Source organism: Vicugna pacos, chromosome 30 (genome assembly GCF_048564905.1).
Source record: "Vicugna pacos chromosome 30, VicPac4, whole genome shotgun sequence".
In the NCBI taxonomy this organism is placed as follows: domain Eukaryota; kingdom Metazoa; phylum Chordata; class Mammalia; order Artiodactyla; family Camelidae; genus Vicugna; species Vicugna pacos.
Window position 1 is genome coordinate 24,083,398 of NC_133016.1, and position 14,572 is coordinate 24,097,969.

At 41.6% G+C, this 14,572-nt stretch overlaps 1 pseudogene; it reads right to left on the reverse strand.

The window, feature by feature from the left end:
- Window positions 1-1,102: 1,102 nt before the first annotated feature.
- Window positions 1,103-2,008, reverse strand: LOC140690334 (olfactory receptor 4C6-like; annotated as a pseudogene).
- Window positions 2,009-14,572: the final 12,564 nt, after the last annotated feature.

Consider the following 14,572-nt stretch of genomic DNA (forward strand, 5'->3'; position numbering starts at 1 on the left):
CACCCCAAAATGTTTGATTTCTTATTAGCCCATTGGTTCCCACTTTTCTTTGTCTGGTGAAGCATCCCATTATTTACAAGATGTATAATTTCCTGCCATTTGGCCCTTGCCCCTGTTTCTCTGCTTACATTTACTTATCATAGTTTAAAAAAAATCAAGGCTATAGAATTAACTTTTTTCTCATAAAGAATATACATATAGACAGATATTTTGAAGTACATTGACTCCAGCATGAGTGATTCTTATTCTGCTTCTCTAAAGGAAGAAAAATGGTAGAGGAGATATTTGGTAGAATTGTCTTCCATATTAAATAGTAAATTACTAATCTGAGATTGTACTTGCTTTCAAAAGTTTCCAAAAAGGACATTCAGAAGCATGCAAACTAGATAATTCTAGCTCCTATATTGTTTGTATTACTTGTTCTATCCTACTTTTTACCCCCCCCAAATTTTGAATTTGCAAATATAAAAAAAAAGCTAAGCTACTTTTAAATTTATATGTATTCACTAATATTTATTAAGCACCTACTAGGTGACTGGCAATATTCTACCCAAGCATGAACAAATAAACATAATTCCTGACCTTACAGGAATTACAACCTTGTGGGGAAAACAGAGAAAATAAAAGTCAATAAATAACTTTTAATTCTAGTTTGTGATTGTTGATATTCAAGATATAACCAGACAAAGAGTTAAGAGAATAACTGAGGGGAAAGACTAGAGAAAGTCATCAGGAAACACTTGTCTAAGAAGGTGGGAGTTCAAGTGAAAGTGGAAAAAATGAGATTTAGACACGCAAGTGAAAACCCTAGAAATGAGCATTCCAGCAGCGAGCTGAGTAAGAAAAACAAAACCCTGATTTAAGAAATGCTTGAATTATTTAAAAGACAAGAGAAAAAGGAGAGGGAGAATGACCGAGAGAGCGGTCAGAACCTTGTAAGAAAAGCAATGGGGCACAAGATGTCCTGGAGATGTAGGCAGTAACATGATCTTAACCTGACTTGCATGATTAAAAAATGCCATTGGCTGCTGAGTCCTCAAAGGACTGGAATGAATGGGGAAGGTAAGAATGCATTGTTTTTATAGAAAAGAATTCTTATAAGTTAGTAACTGCGCAAGGTCCCTTGCTTCATCCAGTTTTCTAATGGATTTTTTCATCTCCGTGTTCCTTAAGGTGTAGACCAAGGGATTTAACATGGGTGCAACAATGGTAAAGGTCACAGCCATTGCCTTGTCTACGGAGGAAGTGACAACAGGTCTCGCGTACAAGAAAACGCACAGCACAGAAAACAAGATGACCACCATGAGGTGGGAGCCACAGGTGGAGAGAGCTCTATGCTGCCCTTGAGAACTGCAGGACTTCAGGGAGCAGAGGATGGCCACGTAGAATGTGATGAGGAGAAGAAAAATGGCCACACGCATCATCCCCCTGTTGAGGCTGACCAAGAGGTCCAGAATGTCGATGTCCATTCAGGCCAGTTTCAACAATGGGAACAAATCACACACAAAGTGGTCTATGATATGGGGGCCAGAGAAGGGTGTTTGATACAGGAAGAGAAGCTGCATAACTGTGTGGGTGAATCCCTCTCATGGCCCCTCCCATTAAAAGGAAGCACACCCGAGGCCTTATGATGGTCACGCAGTGCAGGGACTTAGAGATGGCCACGTAGGGGTCACAGGCCACCACAGTGAGAAGAATAATCCCCACTCCACCAAAGATGTGGTCAACAAAGAGCTGGACCATACAGCCTTCCAGAAAGGTGGTTGTGCTCTCAGAGAGGGAGTCCACAATCATCCTGGGGGCACTGAGAGGAGGGTAGGTGGTATCCATGAGGGACAAGGAGATAAGGTAAAAATACGCAGGTGATCTCAGACTCTGACTTGTGAGGATGGTTACCACAATGAGGGGTTTCCCAAAATGGTGGAAGCGTACGTGATTAGAAACACAGCAGGGAGTATTTTCTTAGCTCTAGATTCTTTGTAATGCCCAAAAGAATGGATTCAGTCATTTCAGTCAGAAAACATTGCTGGGATTCTCCATTTGTAGCGGGCTGATGTAAGCTTATCCATTTGAGCTGGAAAATCTACAAAGAATTTCATTTTTAATTAGCAAATATTGAGTGTGTTGAACAATTTCTGCATGCTGTCTCATATCTTTTTGTCCTCTCTTTTTATCTGGACATAAATACAGCAACCAGCTGTTAACAATTATATCCTGACAACAGCTTGATCCTACCAGTCCCCGCCCGCCTTGTACATTCTTTTGAAGTGTCTCTCTTGCTTTCCTTCATGACACTTGCTGCTTGAGACAGAAGACTTTGCTTCATCATTCTTGTGCACACACACACCTGGCAATATGGAGAATTAATATACCTTAAGGAAACCCTAGATCATTAGTAGATAGAAGCCAGTGGATAAATGGTAACCAACTTAACACAATCTTATATTCACTCTCCTTCCTTCCTGGCTTCACTGTTCCCCCTTCACTGCTTCCATTCAGTTTTCCAGAATGAATCACCTACACACAAGCCCTTCTCCCAGCCACTGCCTTTTAGGAACCCCTAAGCTAGGAAGCTGACCTTAGTTTATCACTAGACACACCTAATAACCAAGAACATGGACGATTTCATCTCATCTATTTCAATTATTCCATTTACTGTTTGAATGCCTAGAATGTGCTAGTTGAAGAGCTTGCAAGACAAATAGGTCATATTCCAATGACCCGTCCCCTATGAAGAACTATATTCATTCCATCTAATTTTCTTCCTCTCAATTTGGAATATTATTACCAACTGTTAATATTCAATCAATCCTTACTCTGTTCAGGCACTGGATTATCCTATGAGAGCTTTTCTTCATTTTAGAGATGATACTCATTCAAAAAGGAGTGAAAAAAATGACACAAAGTTCCCATAGCTAGTAAATGTTGAAGCCAAATTCAAGTCCAGCTTTTTCAGAATCAAAATCAATACCAATGACAAGCGATATTGCTCCTCTTATGATGATGTTGAGTGTTCAGTATGGAAGAGATACTGATCATTCAATAATTTCAATATCATAACAATCCAATGAGATAAACGCATGCTTCCTGTGCTTATTTCATTCAACAATTATACAATGAAATTCAGTGTCTTATCCAATGATAATTCTACATTAAAGAACCTGTTTTATATAAAAACATAATCCAATCTTGAAGCTACAAGTTATACAATTTAACTAAGCTTTCAAGTTTCTAACTGTTTTCCGGATAGGCTGTTGGAAGAAAAACATCTTAAATCTCTTTCTCTGCTCCAAGAAGACCCAGAACCAACTTGGTCAACACTATCCCTGCAGATGAGCCTAAATCAGTATAAATCATTCCTTTCACCTTTTTCTTGTGAAGGGGCAAAGGATTCTAAATAATAATAAAAATATCAATACAAAGGATTCTCTTACTTTGAACTCACTATATATCAACAAGGTACTTGGTCTGCTATTTGCATGATTACATTTATTTTCGTATCACATAAGATGAGTACTATCTCAGACCTCATCTTGGGGATGAGGAAACTGAGACTTGGAGACATTAAGCATTTCATCTAAAAAGGGTGGGAATTACATATCCAAGTAATTTTATTTTGAAATACAAGTCCTTCACTGTTACACTGTATCACTGAAGAAGAGAACAGCAGCTTCAATTGGCTAAATACAACTGTTAGTAGAGTTGAATGATGTGGTAAAGGAACTACCTTATAAGCCGACTTCTCTTTATTGGGGTACTTAAGCAGGAGCTGTCTGTCACTTGGTGGGAATATAGTAGAAACCATTGCTTTAAATAAAGATGTAAGCTACATGATCTCTAAGATCCTTCTAAACACCCAAAGACACAATCTTAGATTCATCCCTGTTACTAAACAAAGCATACATTTTCCAGGCACTCATTGAAAATTTACAATGTGGATTAACTTTAACCTCTCCCATATTCAGCCAAAGACATTAAAAAAAAATGTGAATAGCCCTAATGAAGTAGAAGGGACACATTCTTGGAAACTGGGATATTTGAAAATATAAATTTTATGTTAGTTTTAATTCCTCATATGGATGCTTATGAATAACTAATTTATTCTCTTTCCAAAAATTTGGAATGCTGTGCTGTGTACATAGCAGTCATTTAATTAAATTTAGGTAAATTCTTGAAATTGAATTCATCTAAAGAAACCTGCATAGAACCATGTGGCCCAGGCAAACCAGTGCCAGCCTCTGTCTCCAGAATCGAGTGAGTGGCATTGTCAGACCTGGGCACCAATCCTCTGACAGTCAGGCTCACATATCCAATTTCCCGTCTTCCATCTTCACCATTTTCATTCCTAGACATGCTTTAGCCAAAACAAAGGGTTGGACCATCCCTCGACTCCCACTTCAGTGTTGAATCGCTGCCTTCAGATCCTCTTTGTGATGTTGTCTATTTCTTTCCGCTGTTCCTGTGAAATATCATTGCTCAAAAGACTGCTCATATAATGAAGGGGGGAATTACATTTTTTAAATTGTCTAATTGTCACCTAGACTGTACATATTTCTCCTTTAATAGCATGTCAATTAATGCAAAAGATTCAAGGCAGTGCTTTCTCCATAAGAGGGAGACAGACTAGCACTCCTGAAACAAGGCCTGCACAGAACAAGTTCCAGAGGGGAAATACCAGTGTGATCTACGGATTTCAAAAAAGAAAAATGAGCTAGTCCTTGACATGAGCATTTAGACAATTGTAAATTTAGAAACTGAACAAGAAGGGTGACAGTATGAGCAAGGCAGGAAGACAAAAGTGGAAAACATGTGGACATAGTCACAATTTTAGGACTTTTGACATCAGAAAACCTGGGTTTCCATATGGCCCTTCCAGAGATGTTATTAACTAGAAGTTGTATATTTTCTCTAAACCTCAATTGCTCTTTTCAGAGTTGTTGCATTAAACATTTTAAGTTCCTAGCATTATAGTTTAAATTTTAATATTCAACTTTCAAACATTAAAATGTAATGGAAATGTGAACTTATATTAGTTTACATATTTATTGAGTAGTATAATATCCTGGCATATTTTGTGTGTCTCATAAAACTTAGTGACTTTCACTCCTATTAATCCCAGGTGTCTTGAGTAGATGCACTGGCCAGACTGGAGTTCAGGTGGAAATAAGTAGTAAGAGCTATAACCTTAAAGAGATCTATGTAAATTCTTGATTTTTCACACTAGAGTTAGTTCTTTTGTTCTAAGTGTCTATAATATATCAGACAAACTCTCTTGGCATCAGTTTCATCCTCTGTAAAATGGGAAACTAACATCACATACCCCACAGGGTTGTTGTAAAGACTAAATGATTTTATAAAAGCAAAGGGCTTAGATCAGCTTCCTTATTTCTTTTCCCAGCATGAGGAGAATGCTACTGACCACAAATCATTTTAAAACAGATCACCTGACTTTGGACCGTGTGTTTACATCTGTATCTATTAAATGCTCCATTTGCCAGCAGGATATCAGCCTTATGACTCCAAAACACTTGGTAGCATGTAGGTTTTTGAACTGCCTCTCAAAGAAAAACCTTCCAAAATTGTTTTCTAAAACACAGTTGTAACCAAAAGTAGAAGAGTTCAAATAAAAATAATTTATTTTTATAAATTATTAAAGTAAAACATGGCCCAAGAAAAGTAGTTTATATAGGTAAATAGAGTGACAAAAATTTAAAGTCAAAAAACCTCTCCCAACCATAAGCGCTCATTCTCCTCCGACGCCTTATTGACAACTTAGTAAATGCTCCTTCGAGGTGTATTTGTATGGCGGTATACATGTAGTCATGTATGTGTTTTACTCTATGTAAAAGTTCTTAAAATATAATAATACATTTGAAATTCTAACTACATTTTTTATGGGCACTATTTGTCAATGTTTATTATTTTCCTTCATTTTAATTGCTACATCTTATTCCATATTATAGTTATAACATAATTCCTTTAACAAGTCCATTTTTGCTTGAAATTTATTCTATTTCTAATGTTTTGCCTTATACACAGGGCTATAATGAGCATCACACACAGAAATCACTACCAGCTGGGTTGAACACTTGGAGAAATCTATGTCAACACCAAGTCAAAAACTATGCATATGTTTAAATAGGTTCTGTAACACTGCTCTCAAAATACTGAAGCATCTTTCGTTCCCATAAATAGTATGCTGAAGGGTAATTTTCCCCACAGCCTTACCAACAGTACATATTATCAGGCTTTGATATTGTAAGAAGAGAAGATGAGGTGAAAAATAGTCTCATTTTTATTTGCATTCGTTCTATCATACATTGATGGATTTTCATTGATCACACGAACGATGAGTATTGGTCTCCAGATAAAATTGTATTAACTGCAATGCAATGTGGGGGCTGGGCCGCGGGCGGCGGCGGCGGCGGCGGCGGGCGGGCTGCAGGCCCGGCGTGGCATCGCGGCGCGGCGGCCGCCCCGAGTGTGCGGAGCCGGGCGCCCGACCGCCGGCCCGGAAGCCGGGGGCCCGGGGGCCGCCGGGCCTGACGCGCCGCCTCTCGGCTCCGCCAGCAGGTCCGGGGAGCGCAGCCCTCGCCCCGCCGCCGCCCGCCCGGGGCCCCGGGCCCGGCCTCCTGCGGCCCGCGGCGCTCCGACCTGCGGCGGCGGCGGCGAGCCGGGGCGAGCCCGGGGCGGCCGGAGGATGGACTCCGCCATCGCGGAGGAAGGCCTGGACGCCTGATCGGCCCGCTCGCCCGCCTGGGTCGTAGCCGGTGCGGTGGGGCCGCCTCAGTCATCGCGTCTGTGGTAGCAGCGCCGACGCGGCCAGTTGGCGGGGACTGGCTGTCCCAGGAGCAGGGGCGCACGTGAGTGGGTGGTGGCCGCCGCGAGGGACCCAGAGAAAAGGCGTCGGTCCGTGACTGCCCTTGAAGTGGGGGACACCTTGAGCGCTGGCAGGACGGAGGTGACCCAGCTTCGGCTGTTGGGGAGGGCGGCCACTGCAGCACCTCGGGGCCACCCCGGCCCCCAGGCGGCCCTGGAGAGGGCTGCTTCCAGACACACGTGTGGAGCTTGACCCCCAGAGCCCTAGCCCAGCGACCTTTGGTGAATGGTGAGCCAGGAGGCTGCGAGACGGCCCGACACCCATGCCAGGGCTGGTGCTGGTGGGTGGGGAGGGTGCAGTCTGGAGGAAACCTGCCTGAGCTGTCCCAGGGCCTGTGCCTCCATGTGGAGGATGGAGGGCCCAGCCCGTCTGCACTGAGGCCTTTGAGCTCTGTGTCCAGAGCCTTATCACCAGGGCATCCTGCTATCTTCTGTCAGCTGACCGCCTTCAGGACGGGACTCTGGAACATCAGAGCCCTTGAGCCAGATGCCAAGGGGAGGCTTCAAGAGCTCAGAGATGACCACCACCACCTGTCTGAGGCTCCCGGCCAGCTGCAGCTTTAAGAGATGCCATGGGGTCCGACTGCCCTCTCTCAGGCCTCCGGTTCCTCCAGCGATGGATTCTGCAGTGACCAGTGCTGCAGGGTTCACCTCACACGTGTGAGGGTGCGAGAGATCTGTGTCCCCAGGGGTGAGCCAGGACGCGCGGGGACTGGGGGCCACGGTCTCGGGCTGCCAGGGACAAATGCCCCCAGGAACCCTCGATGTGGCCACAGAAATGCTCGTCAGACCTGAGTGGACCCAGCAGGGTAGGAGGGTGCCCCAACCCCTCTACCCCTTCCCCCGCCAAGCTGAGGCAAAGGCTAGGGCTGGCTCCCTAGTCGGGGGAGGAGGGAGCTCAGGTTCAGGAGAGGAGAGTGGCTATTTTTATCTCTACCCAGACTGCGTGTTCTCTCCACAGAGCTGCTTTCTGATTAACAAAGAAATAACTTAAGAATTAATTATCTTAATAAAATGTGCACCCCCCAAATAAATGCAATATAATGTCTATATAGATATATATAATCTATACACATATCCAAACCAAACTAACAACAATAATAAGTTATTTAGTAAACCCTATGCACAGACATTTTGATAATTCTTTATACACGTTTCTCATTGAATCCACACAATTAGCTATGATGTGACATATTTTATGGCTGAGATAAAGCGAAATAATTGATTTGCTTAAGAATATACAGTTAGCAAGTAATAAATCCTGGATTTGAATCCAAGGAGACAACTTTACAGTTGGAATGTGTTTCTTGTGTCTGAATTTTTAATAAAGGTAAATAATTTATTCAGTAATATCCTGAATAACAGAAGGGTGAGAGCAATGTATTTAGGCAGTGTCCCTGGGTCGTCATTTTTAAGGAGCAATAGTGCCCTGTGCTCCTCAGAAGCCCTGTGCCCTGAGCACGTGCATCATCAAGACTGTCTTTGAGGGCAGGTCTTTAGAAGGGTTGTTCTGTCAGTAAGTCTTTCTGACGCACTGCACTTTCCTTGACAGATGAGTAGACATGGAATTATCTACACTACCACTTTCTCTGGATGACAACTATGGTACCATCGTAGACAGAAAAATTAATGCTTTCCTGGAATGCTTCCAGAGGGAGGGGGCTTAATTCCTGAACAATCTAATGCATCACCCATAGCACTGACAATTATATATATATACACACACATACACAAATATATATATATACACACACACACTATATATATAGTACCTAACTTATTAATTTACTTAAATAATTAAAAATCACTAACTGACCAAAACAGAAAGAAAAACACCACATAAAGTCTTTCTTAAAGATGATTAGTAGAATAAAATTAAAGGAAGTTGGTACCAGAAAACCATGGCAATAAATATATAATATATATGTATATGTTATTTATATAATACATACAAAAAGAAAATTGCTCAAGAGAAAAAAAAGGAAGCAATAGCCTAGACAGATGAGGTAAACTTTTCTAAGCCTCAGCTTTTATATCTATGAATTGGGAATAATGTATTCCTCTTGTAGGGTTATTCTGAGATTAAATATGAAAGAGGTTTGCAAATAAGAAGTGCTCAATGCAAAATAATTCTTATTTTTTTTATTTCATTAAAAAATGAAATATAGTCAGTTTACAGTGTTGCATCAATTTCTGGTGTACAGCATAGTGTTTCAGTTATACACATACATACATACATTCCTTTTTATATTCTTTTCATTATAAGTTACTACGAGATATTGAATATACTTCCCTGTGCTCTACAGTATAAAATGTTGTTTATCTATTTTATACATAGTAGTTAGTAACTGGAAATCTCAAACTCCCAATTTATCCCTTCCTACCCTCTCTCTTCCCTGGTAACCAAAGTTTGCTTTCCATATCTGTGGGTCTGTGTCTGTTTTATAAATAAATTCAATGTATCTTTTTTTAGATTCCACATATAAGTGGTATCATATGGTATTTTCCTTTTTCTTTCTGGCTGGCTTCACTTAGAATGATGATCTCCAAGTCCATCTATATTGTTGCAAATGGCATTATTTTATTCTTTTGTGTGTGTGGCTGAATAGTATTCCATTGCATATATGTATACACAATTTATTTATCCATTCATCTGTCAATGGATATTTAGGTTGTTTCTCTGTCTTGGCTTCTATAAACAGTGCTACTGTGAACATTGGGGGTGCATTTATCTCTTTGAATTAGAGTTCCCTCCAGATTCATGTCCAGGAGTGGGATTGCTGGGTCGTTTGGTAAGTCCATGTTTAGTTTCGTGAGGAATCCCCGTACTGCCATGAGGGCTGTTTTCAGTCCAGATGGTGTCCACGTCTTTCCTCCATGTATGCTGGCTGTTATCCCCTTGACTGGGGGTGTGGTTGGCGCTGTGGTGACCAGAGCCTGCCCTGGTTGTTGAGCGGGGCCTCCTCTTTGCTGTGTGGTTGTCACAGTCCTGACAGGGGCTGGATCTGCTCCCCTCTTGTTGGAATAGAAGCTTCCAGACTCATTTCTGAGCTGCTGTGTGTGGTGGGCAGGACTGGCGTGCCTTTGCTGGAAGGGGAGCTGTGAGTACTTCTCTGCAGATGTCCAGTGGAAAGCACCCTCTGCGGTGTTGTCTGTCACTATTATGCGGCTCACAAAGTACACTTTGTTGTCACTCCCCTCGTCCCTGCCTCAGCTGCAGAAATATTGGCAGTCCACCATGGTGTCCCCCAGGTTCTACACCCACAGGTCCATCAGCACGTTTCTGCTGACTTCAGGCTTCAGGCCCAGCCGTGGTGTGTGTGCAGCCATGCACCTGGCATACCATGAGCCACGAGCCAGCCGAGACCTCAGCCCTGTGTCTGCCTGTGGTATGCAGGCTTGCAGTTAACACCAGACCTGCCCCACTGTGTACCAAGACTGCGTTCAGTTGTCTCAGAAGCACGGGTCCACACAAGCACATGGGGACCAAACGCGTCGCTGCCACGTGGGGCTTGACACAAACCTCAGCCCCACCTGCGAAGTCTCGGGGACACCGAGAACGGATTCAGGTTGCAGCCCTACCTCTGCCCGGGAGCCCTGACCAGCGATTGCGCCCCCCCCAGAGGAAGCTTCAGGGACTGCTGGGTCTGACCCACGCCCATCTGCTCGCAAGAACCTGTGCCAGCAATGGTGCCAAGCAGTGCTTCCCGGGCTAGTGGAGACCAAGCTGCCAAGTTGCATTGTGCCACTCCCCCCACGCACACCAGCAGTGGTGCTCACTGTGGGGGCCCAGGCCGTTCTGCACACCCTCTCAGCTTCAGCCCACATCACACTCCACCCCACTAAGGCTGCCTCTGCACAGTCAGCCCCAGTCCTCCCCCAGGTCATCCGCAGAAGCCTGAGCTCCAGCACCCAGCACCTACCCAGCCCCACTGGCTGGCATCCCTGGGATCACAGGAGATCTTCGCGCTGGTTTCCCTCAGTCCTGCTGCCAAGAAGCGGCTGCTTTCTCCTCTGAGCCTCTGAACCTCCCTTTCTGTCCCCACTGACCTCCCCGCCAGAGAAGGGGCTGCCCAGCGGGAGGGCGCTTTCCTCCTGTGCTGTGCCTTCCCCAGAGGACAGGTCCCTCAGCGATGTCCCTTTTCTTTCTTTCTTTTTTTTCCCTCCCAGATTTTGTGAGGATTATCATTGTATTTCCAGTGTAAGTGATGTTCTGCCAAATTTCAGTAGCTATTCTGTGCAAATTGCTCTCTGTGTAGACATAGTATTCATGGGAGAGGGTGAGCTACGCGTGCTTCTAATAGGCCACCTCGGCCAGCCCGCCCGGTGCAAGTTGTGTAATAACCTACTTATTTTAAAAAATGAAAGGGGATAATGCAATTATTTAAATTTTGACCAAACTGAAATTCCTGCTGTGCTTCAAACAACTGCACAAATCTTATCCCAGTCTTCTCTCCTGCATTGCCCTCTTATAAAATGCTCTTCATTAAACCCATTACTAACAAAATTACACTTTTCACTTACATGTTTACGTGCTTATTACCCATCTAGTCCTCACTAGAACTTAAATTCCACACAAAATGCCAACCTGTTTGTATAACTCAGTGTTGCAAACCCAGCTCCCATGGCTCTCTTTCCCACTGTAGGCACTGGACAGTAATTTTTGAATGCATTTTCAAGTCAAAATTTCCTACACTGAATTAACCATGGAGGCATTTTTCCCCCATAATAAATGTTTCTAATACAGATAACAATGGGAAAAGCCATATGGAAATGATATCTATTTACCTCTTAATGGCGCTACCCTCAGGCCCAAGGATGGTATGAAACCTCTCAATGACCGAGTTGCTAATTTTTCTCCCAATATCTCTTTCACCCAAATGTCACTTTCTTTGAAATTCAACAATTTGAATTTAATTGCTTGAGCCTATCACCTCCCACTTTTCATGGCATTCATGAAGGGTAATGTATCTGTGCAAATTTGTGCCATCATAGACGGCTTTTCCCTGGCACAAGAGGAATGAAGAAATTACAAGTACGTGGAAAATGGACGTCAACACAGAGCTAAAGAAAAGAAAGCCCTTCCTACCAAGAAAAAAAAAAATAAGGAAGGAACACCCCCATGGTAATATTCACAATGTGGCCAGTCATAAGAGCTATGTTTTGGTACTTTCACACCATGATATTAAGGAGTATGGTGAAGTGGGAAGAGTAGAAAGAGGAAAGTCTAAAAGCAGTGATATTGTTGCTTAACTCCACTAAGTTTTTATTTTCCTTCTCATATAAAATGCAGCAAAAACTTCCCTAATAATAGTTGTTGCTACATAAAAAAAATTAAAGTATGTAAATAACCTATCAAAATAGATGCCTCGTAGCTGGCCTTCAGCAATAGCTCATTTGCCTCACATAATGCCTAATATTTTCACTAAATTAAAAGTCCAAGTTAAACTAAAGCATTCTTATACAACAGATCCAAACATTATTTATACCATTAATTTTCAGGAGAAACACTCATATCCCCAATATCTTTTTTAAAGAATCAGAAATAATTAGGTGGCAGTCTGTCCTCAGGAGAGATTCTTGATGATGAGTGTAAAGGGACATCTCAAAAGGACTTCAGCTTACTCACAAATCAGCAGAATTCTATCTACTGAGAATGTCAAACCGCCTTACATTTCCTCCTTCAGTTCTGCAGCTCCCAGGTTGGCTGCTGGCAATTTGTAATTTGTGCCTCACTAATCTTCTCACCCCTCCTCTGAACCTTTGGTATGGCCGCTAAGACACTATCATTAGTTTAGTTTCCCTCTTCAAATCCTCCATTTGGTCTTAGAATAAAAACCACAGTTAATCAATACTTTTACCTATTCTTGACCTTGGATTATTTTCATCTCCTATCTAACATTCATAAGACAAAATGAGCCACATTTCACTTAGTCTAGATTCTGTTGAAATGTTTAGCTATTGCAAACATGACCATTTTAGTTAATGAGGTGCTTATCTATCATATTCCAGGCCTATACTTTGTAGGAAAACATTCTGTTTCTTATGAACTGGAGACAGCCATGTACACCTTAGTAAACACAGCCACCCTTTACCATGCTGTGGCATTACTATATGTCAAATTATGAAAAAAGAATCAGAGAAGCTTTGATTTCTAAAAAGTTATTTAATAATGTAGAATGACCTGGGGTTCTCCACAGCATTGCAGAGATCTCCTAATTTCCAAAAATTCATCTTAGCTATTTCACTTTTATGAAGACTAACATTAGTACTTGCTTTCACTAACTGAAAGAAACCTGAAGGGGATTTTTTTATTTAAAAGAAAAATCTGTTACCAAACTACTGTTGGTCTTCGGTAAAAGTGAAGTGGCATAAAACAAGCATTCAAAAAGAGGAAAAACTTGTAGTGCTGAAATGGGTTGTTATATGTGAAACAAGGCTACAAAAAATTGACACCAACTTCTTGAAAGACAAAGTTTGCGTAAAGTTCCATATAATTTTCGTATCTATGGACCTAAATATACCACAGACAACTGAGTTTCATTTGAAAGAAAGTAAGATTGAATTTTTTAAGACCTGGATTGGAATGTTTGTAGCTGAAACTTTTGAAAGGAAGGTGCACTCAGTGCAATAGCTCCTGATACACTATATGGGGTAAGCAAGTGTGATGTAAGACAAGTAAATTAGTAAACCTCTCTTGCCTTCAATTTGCTTCTATGTAAAATGTTCATATTAATAATGGAATGACAGGCTTAGTATGTGGATGAATCAACTGAGGGGAATACACCTGATATATTATAAGATGTTCACTTAGTGTGAAAATATGTATCAGACCTACAGAGCAACAGCTTTGGTACCTAACTATATGCCTTTTAGTTGAAACTGGACAAAAAAAGAGTTTACCCTTCTTGTTTTGAATGGTTCCACAAGTCTTTATATGGAAAAAAATTTTATATTCATGAAAAACTGAGTAATAAGGATATTTAAGAAAGAATAAGGAAACAAATATATTTATGTATATGTATGACTGAAACATTATGACCATTACACCAGAAATTGACACAACATTGTAAACTAACTACTTCAATAATAAAAAGAGTAACTTCAAAATTTCTGGGTTATTTTGTGCCAAGAAAAGAATTAGACACAGATTTTGAATTATTCTTTCCTCCTTTGGTGCGTGTATCTCCTTTTGCTTTTGGTAAATTCGTAGCGAAGGGGAAAAAGTCAGCTGAGATTCCTTCAAGCAACTGTCCCTTCCCTGTGTATCTGTATACGAATTCCTGTCACTTACCGGCTTTGCCAAAGGTTAGAGAAAACAAGAGTTCTGAGATGAAGGGCCTATGGAAAAGCCAATTTCATACAAGTAAAATATATGAAAGACTTGGTAATGTAACAGGGAGATTCTGGAGAAAAACATTACAATCATCGAACTAGGAGTTTAGAGTTGTTCTCTCCATTAGCTATTCTGAAGCTATGACCGTGAAGATTGAAGACTTGGTAAAGTATATCACAAGTTATCAGGGTGCCTAAAAAATGCCTAGCCATTATTAAATACTCAACAAATGTTAGTTTCTAGGCCTTGTTTTCCTGTCAGTGATCTGCAAAATTTCTTAATTTTTTTTCACAATTTACAACATGTGTAATCCTCCCTTTGTATATAAATCACCAGTTTCTTGACATCATGAGCAGC